This window comes from Falco biarmicus, chromosome 5 (assembly GCF_023638135.1).
Source record: "Falco biarmicus isolate bFalBia1 chromosome 5, bFalBia1.pri, whole genome shotgun sequence".
Lineage (NCBI taxonomy): Eukaryota > Metazoa > Chordata > Aves > Falconiformes > Falconidae > Falco > Falco biarmicus.
In genome coordinates this window covers 65,228,272-65,245,143 of record NC_079292.1, presented here as the reverse complement: position 1 = coordinate 65,245,143, position 16,872 = coordinate 65,228,272, and the positions used below count along the sequence as shown (strand labels likewise).

The 16,872-nt window shown below is 40.4% G+C and overlaps 1 protein-coding gene across 7 annotated transcripts in view; it reads left to right on the top strand.

The window, feature by feature from the left end:
* CHRM2 (cholinergic receptor muscarinic 2) overlaps positions 1 to 16,872 on the top strand; it is a 107,358-nt gene that overhangs the window by 74,716 nt on the left and 15,770 nt on the right. For 2 of the 7 annotated variants that reach the window (XM_056340204.1, XM_056340196.1), the window contains exons 1-2: positions 8,685 to 8,805; positions 11,101 to 11,199. The exons of 1 other annotated variant lie outside the window; for it this stretch is intronic. The gene's annotated coding sequence lies outside the window, so the exon portion shown is untranslated. Of the gene's footprint in view, positions 1 to 8,684; positions 8,806 to 11,100; positions 11,200 to 12,089; positions 12,224 to 16,488; positions 16,660 to 16,872 lie in introns of those variants that run through there. 4 more of the 7 variants (XM_056340197.1, XM_056340199.1, XM_056340198.1 and 1 more) reach the window with 4 other exon arrangements.

The following is a 16,872-nucleotide window of genomic DNA, read 5'->3' as shown; positions in this document are numbered from 1 at the left end:
ACCACCTGAGACGTGCTGTCATCAGGGAGAAAAATCTTCCCTGGATTTGTGCGCCTGTGTCATTACAATAATATTCAAATAGTTCCTCAAAATGAAACCTTGATAATTAGCTAGCCTACTTCTGTAAATACACAGAAGTAATCTTTTCTCAGTATTCAGGATGAGCTGAGTGTTAATACTGGGCACTAGATCTACAGTTTAAAGATGAATTAAAACTAAAAAGACACTTAAACTAACAACACATTTATGTGGTAAAAGTCCTCACTTACAATGCAGTTAGAGAAAGCAGGATATTTTTAAGTTTGTGGGGGGAAGGTCCCACCACAGAATCTTCCTTCTGGTATTCTCCAGTCCTTTTTGACTGAATGAAAATATCCCAGAATACTTCCATCTTGTACTTTTACAGATATTATATTTATGCAGATCTTGTGGGGCAGACTGAAATGAGACTCTGCTCATAAGAAATCATGTTGACATCACTGGGATTATTTTCAGGCTTAGGACCACATATTACTGATGTACCCCAAGATGTATATAGTCATTTAATGAGGCTTACAAAAATGCCTAAGCAGGCTAGACATCTTACACATAGAAAAGCTAAGAGATGCTAGAATCTGGCTGTGATGATGGAAGTTCACCTCTAAAATTAGGATTTGCTAGGGCTCAAATTTACAGTAGACTCATCAAACTGTGGTACTGGCATAATTTCACCCTGACAAGGGTGGGAAAAGACACCCCCCCCACACCTCCAATGGCCATCTGCAGGAGGCTAAATTCCCCTTGCAGTGATTCACTGGGAATTAAATTGCTGCAGAGTTACAAAGCTGCATATTGGCTGAGGATACAGGAGCTTTAAAGAAGCTACAGTGAATATCAGCAACTTTACAGTCCATTTATCAACATGCCAATGGCTCCATTTTAAGGCAGGTGAAGCAATAATATATAAGGATTGAAGAGATTTTCTGTTTCCAGAGTAGTTTAATATATAAAGAAGATGATGGCAGTTGAGGGTGGTGGGTTCCTTGTTTTTGCTTGCTGTTTTGGGGGAAAATACTGCAAACCTGTCAGGCTCTTGCCAGTTCTTGTTATTACAACTGGAGCTCAGCACTTGCTTTTTTACTGTTTCACTGAACATGGTAATATGGAATAAGGGCTCACTTACCTTCAGCGTGTAAAGATGAAAGAGAAGGGGAATGATAAGCATGAATCACTTATTATTTAGCATCCTTACTTGGGCTAGGTCTGCTAGGTCACACCAACTTCACGGTATCATTTCAAGGTTTTGATACAGGTTTTAGCTCAGCTCCACTGCATTAAATGAATCATCTTATCTTCCCTTGCTCCTTTCTCAGACTCTGTTTTCTCCTTTATCTTTGAGCATTGTTCTAGTCCTCCCTTAGCAAAAGCTCTGTGTATGTACATGGAAATGCCCACCATCAGCGATGTGCCCCAAAATCCCACCACTTCCCATCAAGCACAGGTTCTGTGTAACAACAAGGAAGAACAGAGCTAAAAATAAATTCAGTATCTGCCCATTTCACTGGATGTCCTGTCTGACATCAAACAAGCAAGTCAAAAAGTAAACAAACGGCCAGGTCCCTCCCTTACCTTGAACTGGGGTATGCTGTGTGGTTATACACTAGCTCTAGTGTCTTGAAGACCTTTTGTGCCTGGCATTGCTCAAATGTGAGTAAGATCACCCACACCCTGTAGATCTTTCAGCTCTGAGTTGCAAGATAAACTTGGAGCAGGAGAAAGGGACAAAATGGACAGACAGGAGACTGAAATGGAGAAACAGATTACTATAAGCAATAGTATTTGGGTGCCTGAGATGCCTTTGAGGTCAGAGGTGATGTGCTGTGCACACATTTTTCAGAAACAGACACTGATTCCAGACCAGTTCAATCTAAGATGTTGGGTTTTATGGCAAAACCCTTGTTCCTTCAATGCTATGTGTCACTGTGTGCAGGATCATCATCACTTCTAGTGCAATGGTTCTGCCTTAACACATCTTTCCAGGTCTTTCACACTCAAGTATTTTGCAAAGTAAATTTCTGATACTATTACAACAGCCAAAAAAAAAAGAGAACTGATCTGGCTGGGTTGTAATTAGAGCTGGACTAATTATGGCGGTAACTATTCAGTGAACATCAGTACCATTTTTAGACTATTCTTCAAATGGAGTGAATCTGTATACCCTCATCCCTTTTGACAATGGATGAAAATCAGGACCACCATGTTAACAGCTGAAATGATAATACAATGACCCTGGATACTTTCCTGCAAGCCTTTATGGTTGAACTGTATGTGATTAATCTCCTTGACGTTTCTGTACTGAGCCTTTACACTGTAAAATGAATCCAAGCTGAATCGTCATTGCAGACTGCATTTGTGTCAAGGCTATTGTACCTAAAGTGGTAACAGCTGCTCCTTCAAGGCCTACAGGCTTGGACCAGAGATGGACAACCGTCATTATTGCTGGTAAAAGCAGTTTTCAGGGGAGGGAAAAGATACACATCATGCAATAGAGATGGAAAGGCTTACCCCTCTGTGATCGTGTTCACTAGTCTGTGGGTCTGATAGGGCCTGCTAAAACAGTCTTTTCTCCAGCTTATGCATAAGCTAGTGCTTGCTTGGGAGACAGCTTGGGATCTTCTCATTCGCTTTACTACAACAGATATGTGAGCTTGTGGTAGGGAAAGGAAAGAAATAACGGTTAAGGGCAAAATGGGGCTTGATCCGCCTGTGCTTAAAGGCCTCTTACTTTGATAGGAGCTGAGATACACACCTGAGTAATCACTCTTGTGGCTGGGTTTCTCCAGCATACAGCTTTGTTCCCAACATAGGTGTCCTGCTCATGTTGTGCCAGGAAAGTTCACTGGAAGAGGCTGATCTGTGCTCCTTGAGCTACTCTCCATGGGCCCTTCCATCCATCCTTGGGGTCTCTTTCTTTCTGGTTGCAAAGGGTACCTGGTGGTCAACAGCAGGTCAGAGCTGTGGATATTGGGGCAGAGGGGGATTTCTTTCTGATTCTCTGGGGCAATCTCTTAACTTCAGCTCCTGGGAAGCAGCAGACATCCCACGTTGCAGGCTACAGGATGGTGACTCCCCCTGGGCAAGCCCTGGGGCAGTAGTTCTAGTGCAGATCAGATGCTGCAGGATCCTTGGCTTGTATGTGTCACCTCTGAGTAAGAAGCCACGGATCTGCATTATGCTGATTCCTTTTTCTCTCCAGTGTGCTTTTGCCAGATTCCCAGACTGCTCTTTGCACAATCATGTGGGTTGGTTTCATAATATCTGACTCCATATCAAACAAAGGTATAGGTGTTCCTGCTTCCCTGGTCCATAGTACCTGCAAACTCCATGGCGTAAGCTAGAACCACAGAAGCAAAGAGTAGTCTGGGTGGAAGGAGCCTCAGGAGGCCTTTACTCCAACTTTCTGCTCAGAGCAGGGTCAGTGTCGAGCTCACACCAGGTTGCTCAGGGTTTTATAAATCGTATCTTGAAAAACTCCAAGGATAGAGCCTGTACACGTTCTCTGGACAACCTGGTCCACTGCTTTGCTGTCTTCATGGTGAAAGAATTTTCTTAAATCCCTTCAAAACCTTATGTCTGTTTTCTTTCATCCTTCCACCACACACCACTATAGAAAACATCTGGCTCCATCTCGTCTGTAGCTTCCTTGTAGGCACTGGCAGGCTGCTATCAGGAAACCCCAAAGCCATTTCTCCTTCAGGTTAACTGATCATTAAGGTCCCTTCCAACTCAAGCCATTCTATGATTCTACGATTTGCCTCACCCTTTCCTCACAGGCCATATACTTCAGGTTATCAAATAGTACATCCTCTATTGTTGATCTTGGACCTATGGTTTGCTCTCAGACTACTTTTCAAGATGCATCAGTCACCAGACAAAAGCATTTTTTCTATCAGAAATCCCTGCTAGGGTACAGATATTTCTGATCTGCTGGACACAGCCCCCCCTGACATACCTTCCGTCTCATGGCTGATGTGAAATGAGGAGATATTCAAAGCCACTGCCCATTGGATGACATCCACTGCCACCACAGTGGTAACACTATGAGAATCAGGGCAGAAAGCAATGTGAGTTGGAGGAAACACCACATTTCTCCCAATAGTGATTCTTACCCCTAGTCTTGCAGGCAGAGCCCAGTTGCCCCTGAGAATACTGCATTGCTTCTGCCACTCTGTACGGGTTCAGTAACTGAACTGAAAGAACCAATCTTCCATCCAACAGTTCTTTTAAGAAATTTCCTGTAGTTTCCATTGATTTTTTTTTTGGAGACAGCAATATATATATAGCACTGCCTTTTGCCTTTCCTTTTACACAGAGAAGACTTTAATTAGTACCCTTTGTGTTAAACCATTAGATGTGGCCACCTGTGGTATCTTGAAGTTATTCACATTTTTAACTGTTTTTAAATGTTGGGTCTAGGCCACCCAGAGATTTTCCAGCAGGGGGAAAAGATTCAATTGCCTGGAAGCTTTTCCATTACCTTACACCACAGGAGTGACATAAAGGAGCTAAAGAAAAGTCTGAATCTAGTACTAATGTTTCTACTATAAGGAACACATTTTCTTAGGAGATGGGAGGGCAAATGTGAGGGATTGTTTTGCTGATATTTATTTATTTATTCTTTTGTATTATTCACTCAGTGACAAGCCCAGAGTAAAAATGGTGATGATTTAGATGTGTTGTTTTACTCAGAGAAACACTTGCTCATGGCAGTCATGTAATTCCTTTCCCCTCCTGTCTGCAGCATGATGACATCCTCTTTGCCAGGACCTCCCCTGTGCCAAGCTATGCCATACCATGCCACCCCATCCCATCAACTCTTCTCCCTGCAACCATTTCCACAGTTTTAATTTCCAGTATATAAAGGAATGTCTGTTATCCACATCTTCTCCATAGAACAGGTGAATGGAAAAGATGGAATTTATTCCTTAGTTGTTCTGCTGCTTATCGTGTCTGTTCATAATATTAATATTATGCTCTTTGTTACAATGCTTTTGCTAGCCTCTGTCATTTACAAAATGCTTTTATCAGTTAAAGATTGCATGCTACTTTATGAACTTCAAAGGGTTATATACATAGAGATCCATTTGGCCATAAACAGAATGTGTTGGGTGAACTACAGCAGTGGGGAAGCACTTGTCCAGTAAAACATCTGGAAAAAAGTCTGCAAAGCAGACTGCTTTACAGCTTTGGGATACTCAGAAACCCATTAGGCTCCAACCCTAAACTGAGCGTTACACTTTTTAGATGTCTTCTGCAATAAATTATGTGTGCCAACTGTCTGGCGACAGTCACAGCCCCAGGTAGTTTTGCATGACCATTTGATAAGCAGAGAAAAGGGAAGGGGTGTCCTTCAGAAGGAGGAAACGCTTGGTTAGGCTCTCTGAATGTTACAAAGGAGCACTGAAGACAGACTTTTCTCCTAAGTGATGAATAGCAAGCATGATCCCAGGACAGTTTACAGCAGGGAACAGAAGAATATAATTCTGGAATTAATAAAACAATGAACTGGGACTGGTCCCCAGACACCAATCCTGGTTTTTTCCTGTTTTTGCAGAAAAGTCCTGAACCTACCACGAGCAACAGAGGTTTTGCCATTGGCATACACAGGGCTTTTGACCTATTGATTTTTTTCAGAGCAATTTACCATGGGATTTCAGACTCTGAAACTGGAGTTTGGATGAGTAATGTAGCTTATACAGTAGACCCCTGCTCTCAGTGCTCTCTGAATTTGGCTTCTACTTCCAATGCTGTTGTGTGGAAATTCACAACTCTTCACAAAAATTCTGTGATTCTCTCCCGGTGGTTGCTGTTCTCATGAGCAACCTGATATTTAATTCATTCTTAAGAATATAAACATGCACAAAAGTAGCATGTTTGCATAGCAGATGAAGTGAATCTAACACAAGCAAATATTATCTGTGCGTTTTTGTCACGAATAGATAGCTTTGTTAGTTACAGCAGGAGCTCAGATTAATTCTGTGAATCTCAAAACCAAACAGTATAGAGGAAGAGACATCGGAGATACTGCACATTCAACGGGTGTGCACTTTCTGACAGAAACGCTGGTTATTGTTGATTAGCCTGTATAATTTGGATTATATTGGATTTACTGTCCTTTGTCTAATACTCACAGTTCTGTCCAAAATCCTTGTGTATACCATGACAAGAAGACAGATAAACAGGAAAAAATGCAATACAGTTCAACTATATCGAGAAATACATCAGTAAAGAACAAGGACAGGAAATAGCAAGGCTGCAATAGGCTACAATAGAACATAAATATGCATTCCCTACATACACGCACGGAGAAAGAGAGAGTACAATTTGCAAACATCATAGGATTTTGATTTTCTACCCTTTGCAGAGCAGATTCCTTTTAAGGAAGCAGCAAAAATAATTGCTTGAATAGTGATTACCGCTAACCACCTTTTGTATTTTCTGAAGTAGCTGCTGTCACTGTTGGTGATATAACAGATCCTTGAATAAAAAAAGGAGGACAAAAGGAGATAACCAAGACAACATAGTAAGAATAAAGCATCAGGGTCCAGGTTGTAAGAGGAAGGAAAGGAAGGAAAACACTCAACTCCCTTCCTTAAAAAAAAGGAAACAATACTGAATTAGGGTCGCGTCAGCTGAGCTGAGTAGGATCAGATATAAAATGCACAAGTGAGCCTTCATGCTGTGTGAAAGAGTAGATGCCAGAGATATCTGATACTGGGATGCATTTGCTTTTTATTCACAGGCTTCCTATGTGTGTTCTGCAAGAGAAAAAGGCACACAAGTATCTTCTGAATATTCTCGAAGTAGGGGGACGCAAGCTACGCTGCTCAGATAGCTGTGCTGGTTGGATTATACTGAAAGTTCCTCACACGTACCTGTTTAGGATTGCTTCTTCTGTCCTACTGATGTTTGCCACAGTGAAAATAGGAAGTGAGGGAAAACTTGGAGGGTAACTGTTGCCCAATATGAGTAATAATCTAAGTGAAACTGTACAAGTAATGAAGTCTAATCTGCCAGAAGTATTCAACAGACAAATAATGGATGCTTTTAAGAACCTACTCTGACAAAAGTACATTTGCAGCTCTTTTGGAGACCAGAGCTCTCCATACACTTTTGCTATGATTTTATTATATGCCCATTACAAACAGAATTATTCCCTAAAGAACACCTTGGTTATGGCAAAAGGTTTCAGACAGGGCAGGGATCTTGCTGTGCTGGGCACTGCACAGCTGCTCCAGAAACAATCCCAGCTGAAACTCACTCATCATTTCGGTGAAACTGTACAGTGGCTCACCAGACTATGCTTAGTTCACATTAAGGTATCAAGAGCTAACGGTTCCTAAAGGAAGCCAGCAGATGCCCATTGTCCCCAAAGATAACAACAAACATGTTAATGATAACAGGGATGAGATATAATCTTTTAAGTTCATTGGATGGGGCACAGCAGCCTATTTGGTTAGTGGGGTCCTTCCCCAGGGCTCCCAGCTAGAGTATATAAGGGGGAAATACAGGTGTGAGGCACATGATTTTTGTGGAAATCAAGGAGAGGGCTTCTGGGGCACAGAGGCCCCTGCAGGGTGCCTGCCAGGGACAGACATTGTTAGAGCCTGGGGAGGGGGATGGAAAGGGCTACCATAAATAAGGAAATTTCACTAGCAAATGGTTGCCTTGTGTCACCAGTTTCTCACTCTCAAGGAAATAGTCCCATCAGAGTCAGAATGGTGTTGACCACCCAGGCTGGCAAGGCAAAATCATGGGGGCTGATTCTCTCTTAACTGACAAAAGCATTTAGAAAAAAAACTTCAGAATAATTCAAAACATTTCTTAAATCTCAACACTGGTTTTAACCTGCCTAGGCAGGGGGAGACAAACATACGTTATTCATGGCAAGCACTTATTCAAGGTGTTCTTTTGAGGCTGGAGAGGGCTTTCATTTAATTTTTCTCCCAGGAGACTTTTCACAGTCACTTTCCTGGGCTCCAAAGCCATGAAAGAGAGGAAGCTCCAAACTGTGTGTCTTGTCTGCCCAGGAAATAGAAATGCCACATTCTTATGAGCAGTCTTGAATTCATAGACTTAAGAAAGTCATGTATGAGCATCCTAGAAATCATTTGTCAGTCTGCTTGTAACTCTCAAAACACCTTCACAAACTTTATTCTTAGAAAAAGAAAAAACCTCAAACACCATTTGTCACTTCCTGTGTAGAGTCTTGCAAAACCAAAACTTTTGGGTCACGTATCCAAATTTACTACATAAGCTTTATTTTTATACTGATCATAACAAACTCAGATAGACTGAACTGCTTTCTGACCACAAAAGCACAATGTGCATCACAAGCTCGCAAAAGAGAAACTGTGAAACCTATGAACTTTTCCTCTTTTTTTTTTTTATGTTGTCTTTATTCTCAGCCAAATACCAGCACACTCTTTGCATCAGAATAGAGTGGATCATTATTTACTTGTTCCCAAACATCACCCTGTTTCCCAATACTGAAAGAACAGAAGGTATTGCAAGCTACGTGCAGCAGATTCATGACAAAATTCCTAAAACGCCTGAAACTCAAAATGTCTATTTGTGTTTGAAGTCCATGTGTATTTACATGGGGGTTTTAAGGTATATTGGCTCTGCCTAGTTCAAGGTAAATTGCTAAATTGCTTCAGTTTCTTGCTATCTGGGGCACTAAACCAGTCCATTGATGTAAAGCAACAAACTCCCTTCACCTGTGGACACTACAAGGCAGCAAGAAGAGATCATCCTAGAAAAAGTGTAAGAGTTCAGTTCTCTTAAATCTCTCTGCTAAATCTCTAGTAAAAAATAACTGTGAACTGTGTTACGTTCAGTTATAAACAGATTGTGCGGAAGTATGGGGTATGAATTAAGTAAATCACAAGACCCAGCAGGAGTAGCTAGAAAAGACATTTGCCTGATTACCAGATATAATTGTGTTATTTGGGAATGCCATCTTTTGAATGCTAGATCTTCTTTGCACAGATGATGCAATTCAAATGTGCTATCTTTGATCTAAATTGATTATACATTTGCAATGCCTAACTTGGAGGTAACAAAAAAAAGAATTAATACTTCTGTGTAAGATGGAAGTAAGGAATTGTTCTGTATTTTTCCACATTCCTCACATTTTTCTGTCCCTTGCATGTTTCCAGCCTGTGTGGATAACTGAGACATTCTAACGTCAGGTGTTAGAAGCATAAGCCAGGTTGTTGATGGAAATGAAGCAGCAATGGTACCATTCTTCACTTTCTGTCTCAGCAGAGGGTTCCCAGGCTCCCATGAAGCCTCTTATTACTGTATGCAGGAGTATGAGAAGTGGAAGATATCCAGTTATTTTTTTACCTAATTGTGCTGTTATTGTCCATTGACCACTTAGCTGATGATAGTGGTCAGCCTGGATCATGTTGGCTGATACTACGAGGCAGGGTGTTTGATACCATTGGACACTGTGTTGACAAATATCTCCTTGCTATCTATTCTAAAAGGGCCCATCCTTATCACATATTTAAACTAATATTATTTTCAAATTTCTGTTGCAACTGACAGTCACAATGGCAACTGTTTTCTAAAACAGCAGACCCCGACTTTATCCCCTATGAAAAAGAAAGTAAAAAATAGCTGCCTGCTCTTCCAAATATTTGAGAAATTGGTACGAAGATATAGATAATGTACTGGCATACATTATTTTACATTTTCATTTTATGTAGAATCTATACTAAGTTACATCTTGAGTTTTCTTCTCTGTTTGTCAAAACACTAATAATTTAGACCTTTTACTGGAATGCCTCTTCTCAGAACGATTCTACCTATCCTCAATTGGTTACTGAGATTTTTATTACCTGGGTTACTAAAAGGCTTTTCATTTAGATGCAAAAACATAATCTGTTAAGATTTGAAATGCTTCTAGTATATGGTGGGGTAACAGAGAAAGCACACTCCCCCTTGAATTTCATGGTCTAAGATATGCAAACCTTGGACAATTATGAAGAGAATACGTGGTTCTGTCAGTGGCATGGTAGGTTGGATGGCATTTGCTTAAGATGACCAGCATCATTATGAGTGATATAAAAATATCATAGATCTCTGTAGAGAGATGACTGACATTTTTCAATGTTCATTTGCAAAGCAGCAAATGTAAAGAAGCAGATAATTAAATTTAAAGGGCATTTTCCATCCATAACATTAGAAAGATTAAGAGGTTAAACATTAACCTGACTGCAAATCCTCCCATTATGTCTCTTTCTATAAACAAGAGTATCTGCATTTTTACTATTCAGTGTTGTTCAGTGCATGAAATATTCAGTGTGGTTGCATTGGGTATCACAAACTAAACCAAAAAGATCCAAATTAACTCATTTAAAATGTAAATAAATAAGTAAATCTAATCTTACTTTACATATATTTTTATACACACATGCCACACACACACACACACACCACCAAAAAAAAGTACACTTCAGAAACTTCATGAAAGCCATTCAGGACTTCATGTATGTGGAGAGCATTCATGTTATGGTCATATGTTTAAAGCTTTGAAATAGACTGAATTTAGAACTAAACCTCATTTATATTCAGAAATAAGAGAAAATATTGTCTTAGTGATATTGCCTACAGCCTGAAAGGACACAACCAGACCTCAGAGATTTTTTTTACTTACTTTATGACTGGATATGCAGTAGGGAGCAGTATATGCTTTTGTGTGTACTACTACTGGAAGTCCTTATATGAAAAAGTCTGAGAATTGCTGTCTTGGACATCACTCCAGCTCTACCCAAGGAGCCTGCTTAGAGATGGAAAGTTGCTTGCCTGCTTCTTGACAAACCCACTCTAAGATGACAGCATCTGGATTGGGATCACACAGCTGTTTTCTTCCTCAGTGCCAATTTCTTTTTGTGGTCTTTGTAAAGTAAGAAGGAAAAAATAACCCACTGAGAAGCAGCTATACCAAAGAATCTTAAGCCTGTTATATCATGAGCAGAAAAAAAAGGACAAGCAGACAATCTTTCTTTCTTTCCCCCCCCCCCTTTTTTTCCTCCAAACATTTCCTTTCAGATGTCCCTTTGAAGTCACAGGCTTATAGTGTGAGTGACTGAGAGCAAGGAGCTGTGAAATGCGCCTTTGAGCCATAGACTCCTCAAAGAGTATCACAAGGTATGTATGACTGGGGTACACGACATCTGCAAATCAGCATGGCGTTATCGAGGCTTTGTTCAGCCTCAAACTCTGGAAGCTGCAGAGAAACAAAAACTTCAGAGAGAGAAAATAATTTATCCTGTCCTGATTCTACCTTTTTTCTTAGGTGGGGTGTGGGGTGTAGGGGTGTGGGTGTCTGTTACTGAATGCAGTGATTGCGCTGGTGTAATTTGCTTATGAAGAAATAATTGAACATACATATACATTGTATATAGAATATAAGTGTGTTATATGTGCATAAATTGGGTATAGTTACCATCTTTTGTTCCACTCAACCTTGTTATGTTCTACTACTACTGGATACTTGCATTGTTAAAAATTTACTACCACTTCTCTGCTGTTGTAAGGTCGTCCCTTCAAACTACCCTGACAAATACATCAATCTTCACACTCACTAAAACCAATTCCTGTTCAGATGGATCTGATTCACTTCATAATCACATGCACAGATCAGCAAAACACCTTAGTCCTGACCGGTTACATCTCCTGATTCTCATGGGTCTTCTGCATTTCTCATCCAAAGCAATGTTCATTACTTCTCTTACATGAAGGATATTATATAAAGGATACTCTGCCCCACTGGTGGTTCTCAAACAGGGACCAAAACTGGCCTTCATGATTTTGAAACAGTCAGAATTGACATAACAGTTTCTTACAAACTTCAGAGAAAGCTTATGATGGTTAAGACTATTTCTGTAAGCTGTCAGGTGGAGCCACTGATCAGTGTCACCCAATATTAATCTTGAGTGGGAGGGTAGCACCATAGTGTGTCATTACGGCATTGCTTCCTACCAGACCCGCTAGGAGATTTATATGAGATTGCATAAATCTTTTTTGCCTTTCTGCAGTTTAAAGTGTCAGAGAAATGGGAGCTGAGCACTGCCAGAAAAAAGGAGTAACTGTCAGACCAGAAGATGAGAAAACCAACACGGTGTAACCTCAGGAAAATGATAGCCAGAAGACTGATCTAAACAGCAGAAAGGTGGGGAACAAGATGAGAAAGACCAGAAAGCTGAAGGGTAGCCAGGTGCTGCACTAGGCAGCAAGGAAAAATGAAAGAGGAATGAATGGGAAGTGATGTGAGTTTGTTCCAGACCCACAGGTTTCTGATCATATCCTGCTTCTCCCTAAAGCAGAGGCACTGCAAAGATCTGAGGGAGGAGCGTCGCTGTTAAGGCAAGGAGATGTGGAGGCAACACTTAGTAATACAACCAGGAGCAGGGGAAAAAAAAGATACCAAGACAACTCAAATCCCCAAGATGTGACTTCACAGAGAGCCATGGATGTTCCATGGCACTGAGCTGTGCCTCTCCCAGTTCAGCTGAGACAGCAGGGACATGGTGTGCTGGACACCAGCATCCAAGGGTCCCCAGAGTTCAGTCACAGTTTCCCTTTGTTGCTCACTTTAATTCTTTCCATTGTATTTTTGAACAGCTTACCTTCCCCAGGGGCCACAGGCAGAAATATAGAAACCCTATGAGAAATGCCAGCTTTGCCCAGAGATAAACATCTGAATCCTGCTCGGCTGTCTGAATCTCATACCTTTCAGAGGCAGAGCCATCATGGAATTGATTGTAAATGGTCCTAGACCCAAGGTCACAGCTTTGATCCAGAACTGAGCAAGAAAGGAATTATAGAGAGAGGGGGAAATAAGGTCATGTCCACAACATAGATAATAGCAGAGGAAACAACAAAAGCCATCTATGGGGGAAAAAATCATCTCTATAAGAAAGCTAAAAACACTGGAATTCCTAATTAGGGAAGAAAGGATAACTTTTTGAAAAAATCATTCCTGTCCTTTTCTCCAAATAGGTTATGGAGGCCAAGTCTCAGTGAATGGCAGCAGGATTTAAGAAATTAAATTTTTGAATGGCTATTGGAGATGAGATTTCAGATCTTCAGGTCACTTTGGTGTTTTTACAATACTGCTCAGTGCTAGCTGGTCTCTGTGGGCTGGCATGGGATAATACAGACAGATACTGAGGGTAGGTGAGGAATTTCTATTTCTATGAGGCAATTTATTTCTATGAGGCAATAAGGGATGACAATTCAAAGAGCCCAGGTGAATGCTCTCACAGAAGTATTTGTTTCTCTTGTAGTCACTCTTGCTTTCTCTTCATTAATTTCTTCTCTTTTTCACCCACACCTCAGTCTCATCCCCATTTCTTCCCTCTTGCTTTCACCCCATTTTTTATTTTCTCTTTCCCCTTGCCCCACACCTCCTGATGTATCTGTCTTTAGGCATGACGGAGGCACGATGCAACACAGCAATCACTGCTGAGCGATTCTGCTGCTGCTGCATGGCACAGTAGGAGTGATTTAATCTCTGACATGACACCCCAGGGACTCAGCGGTTTGATGGAGGAGATTGTTCCCTAGGTGCATTGCTAGACAGTATTTCACTTCCCATAAGTTTGCTTTACCATCAAGTTCCAATTTAAAGAGTTAAGTAAAGACAGGATTAGATCGAGAGAACCAGACCATGTAGGTGACACTGCAGAAGATGAGGGTAAAGTAAAACCTTAAGAAGCAAAATATATTAGTTAGTGGTCTTTTTCTCCTTGGACATGTTTTCTGTGGAAAGGTAGTCTGAAATAGAGAAGCAGAAACATCAAACTTGCAAACAATAAGAGATAAGCCTGCCAAAGGAAGGGAGGGAGTAAGCTACAGCATAATTGTGGAATTTCAGGTTATTAATATAAACAGTTCGAGGTCCTGAATACCAGAAATAGGAAAACAACTGATTTCACACCAGCCAAGTCATTCTAGCAACAGTCTTGGTGAAGCTGACTTGGTGCTTCTGCCGTGATGTGAACTAAGTTCCCATGCAGTAAAATATAATGGCGCAGTCTCTAGAAGCCTGAATTTCAATATCAACCTATTTGTCTCAAAAATATTTTTGTTTGTTTGTTTGCTTGCTTGTTTTTTAACTCATATTTGAATTACAATGAAATGTGCAAGGGACGTCAAGTATATTCATCATCATCACCCTGTAGAAGCTTTGCGTCTCATAGACTTCATTGCCAAGGTGACAAGATCAGTTTGCAAACCGCCATGTGAAGATAACAGTTTTTAATCTGCACACTTGCGACCAAGCAGTTCCTGTGACAGGGGCATAAGGTTTTGTGTTTAATAATCATAGCAAACTGTCTCTTATGAGGGAGAAGCTGAGCTGAAGCCTCCTCTGCACCTGGGGACAACATTCTGTGTAGCCTTTTCATGCCTCACAGAGCAGAACTATGCATACAATAACTGCCTGCTTGTCTCTATCCCATGTTATTTAATGCCTCTCAGGCTTTTAATGGTTTTGGTTTCAAATAATCCCAATTAGCACTTCCGAAACCTTGCATTTTAAATGTTCCCATTATTTTCTTTTTGCAAACATGCAAGAGAGGTCAAAGTTTGATGTGAACAACCTTTGCAATGTCTTTTAAAAAATCAAAATGAATAGAGAGCTTGAGAATACTTGCTGGTGCATTTAGTCTTCCTGGCCCAGTGAGGCTGACTATATTTTTAACAGGTGTATCATCAGAGACTAGTCCCCAGTATCCTGTTATTAAGTTAACCTTGTTAAACATTGTATTATGGTTTAACTTAGGATAGGGTCTTCTTTTAATGCCATGGTGAATTATTCATACACAGAGCTTAAGTATTTTACCTTGTCAAGTGTAACAGCAGTGTGTCAAGACCAGTATCTGGAGCCATGCATCAGTGGCAGAATTACACACAGATTCCTTAAACCTGTAGTGGAGTAAAAACGCAATTAGTCTACAACTACGATCTATGTAATTAAAGTAGGTAGCAGTCATTTAATGAAACATAACACAGCCAGAGACTTAGAGAGCCTATAATAACACAGTAACCGTGAACATAAATGCTGCAGAAAACTGCTGAATAAATATTTCCTTCCTTTGGCAAGGAATATGTAATCTTTGATGTTCTCTGTCCACAAAAGGGAAGATGATCGTACAGACTCACAGTAAACATACATAGCTGTGATTAACATGTTTATAATTAGCTATAGCAAACCCTTTGTTTGAGATTTTCAAACATTTTATGAGCATTTTGTTAAGTATTGTTAGCATCTTGCCATCTTTCACACACTTCTCTTAAGACTGCAGAGTGAGTTGGGAAATGTGGATTCTGATTTGGGAATTTAGGTACCATTCCCTTCTAGGAAGGTAAAGAACTAATTAGGTTCTTTCACTATTTCATTGTTGCTGCCTTAAATGTGGTCTGCAGAAATACAGGCATAAAAAAAGATTTAGCTGCCCCCTCAGAAATTATTTTGCACTTCAGTTCAATATAGGCTTAAATTCTTGCAAAGAATTTGTGCCAACTCCTTTTATATCTGAGTCAGCTTTCTTCTCTGTGCTTCTAATCTATGTCTTAGGTAAGCTGTTAAGTGAAACGGAAGATGTGTAAAAATTACCAAGATTAATGGACACAGAAGCAGAACAGACTAGGTTTTCAAGCTCTAGAGGATGTCATGTAAGGGTGACCATGATGAACATAACAAGAATTTTAAAAGCATTTACTGAGTAAAGAAACTAGGTACTTTCCAAAGTAGATTTGAGGATCATCTAGAGGTATCACAAGTGAGTCTGCTAGATCATAAGTGAGTGAATAAGGAAATCACTGATAAAAGCAATGTACTAACACCATTTCCAACCAAGGGAAAAGGAAAGATTTTCTTTAACTTCAGTAAGAGTCCCTTTGGGCCCTCAGTACATTAATATTCCTGTCAGAGGCACTACTGAAGGCTGAAAAATCTCTGAGGAACAATGAGAGTCTCTGTGGGTTTATTCAGGATCCCAAAAGAACCTTCATGTCTTGGAGGGGTTTGTGGAGATTCACTGAAATACCACAGCAGCTTTGCTGGACTCACCGGCAGGTTGAGGGGGCTAATCAGCGCTTCTTTGAGACACCCTCTTGTACTGTATTATAGTTCTTTGTTATTACTTCATCACCAATATTCCTTTAGGCTTTGGCAAAAAAAAATCTTTTAAACCAGGAAAAAAACAGAGTGTATTTTGGGGTGTTTATTTGTTTGATATTTTTTTTTTAGATCTACCTGTACATGTTTTAAATAAGAGATGAATTTCTGTTGTGCATTAGCTCCAGGTATTTAGAATAAATTGTGAGCTGGTTTCAGTCAGCCTTCTGAACCCTCTGCTCTTTCACTAGCTTTGCCACTTGTCACCCAGGGACTTTGCATAGCTCTCATAAGGTTTTTCTATTTAATAGCACAGGCATGATAGCTGATACAAGGATAATGAAGTACTGTGCCTCCTATTTGTGCTGGGCTGCAGAGGGAGTACTTACCTATCACGGCACTGTTCCTTCAGAGAATATAACCTGAAAGCTAATGATCTTCAATTCAGTCTTAACAGAAGCTTAAAGAACTCTTCTGCTGAGGTAACCTTTCTCATGGATGAGGATATTTATAAATTTAGTCCAAGTTCTAGTATGAGTATTTTGCCTAAAGTGCTTGAAGAAGATAGTTACAGTCACATAAAACTTGTTGGGGTTAACTGGTGTGAGGAGCTTCAGTCGACTTCCAGCAGCACTGGTGCAGTGCAAGGAGGAAAAGAGAGGTGACTTACTGCAATCTGTCACTTGAATCGCCCT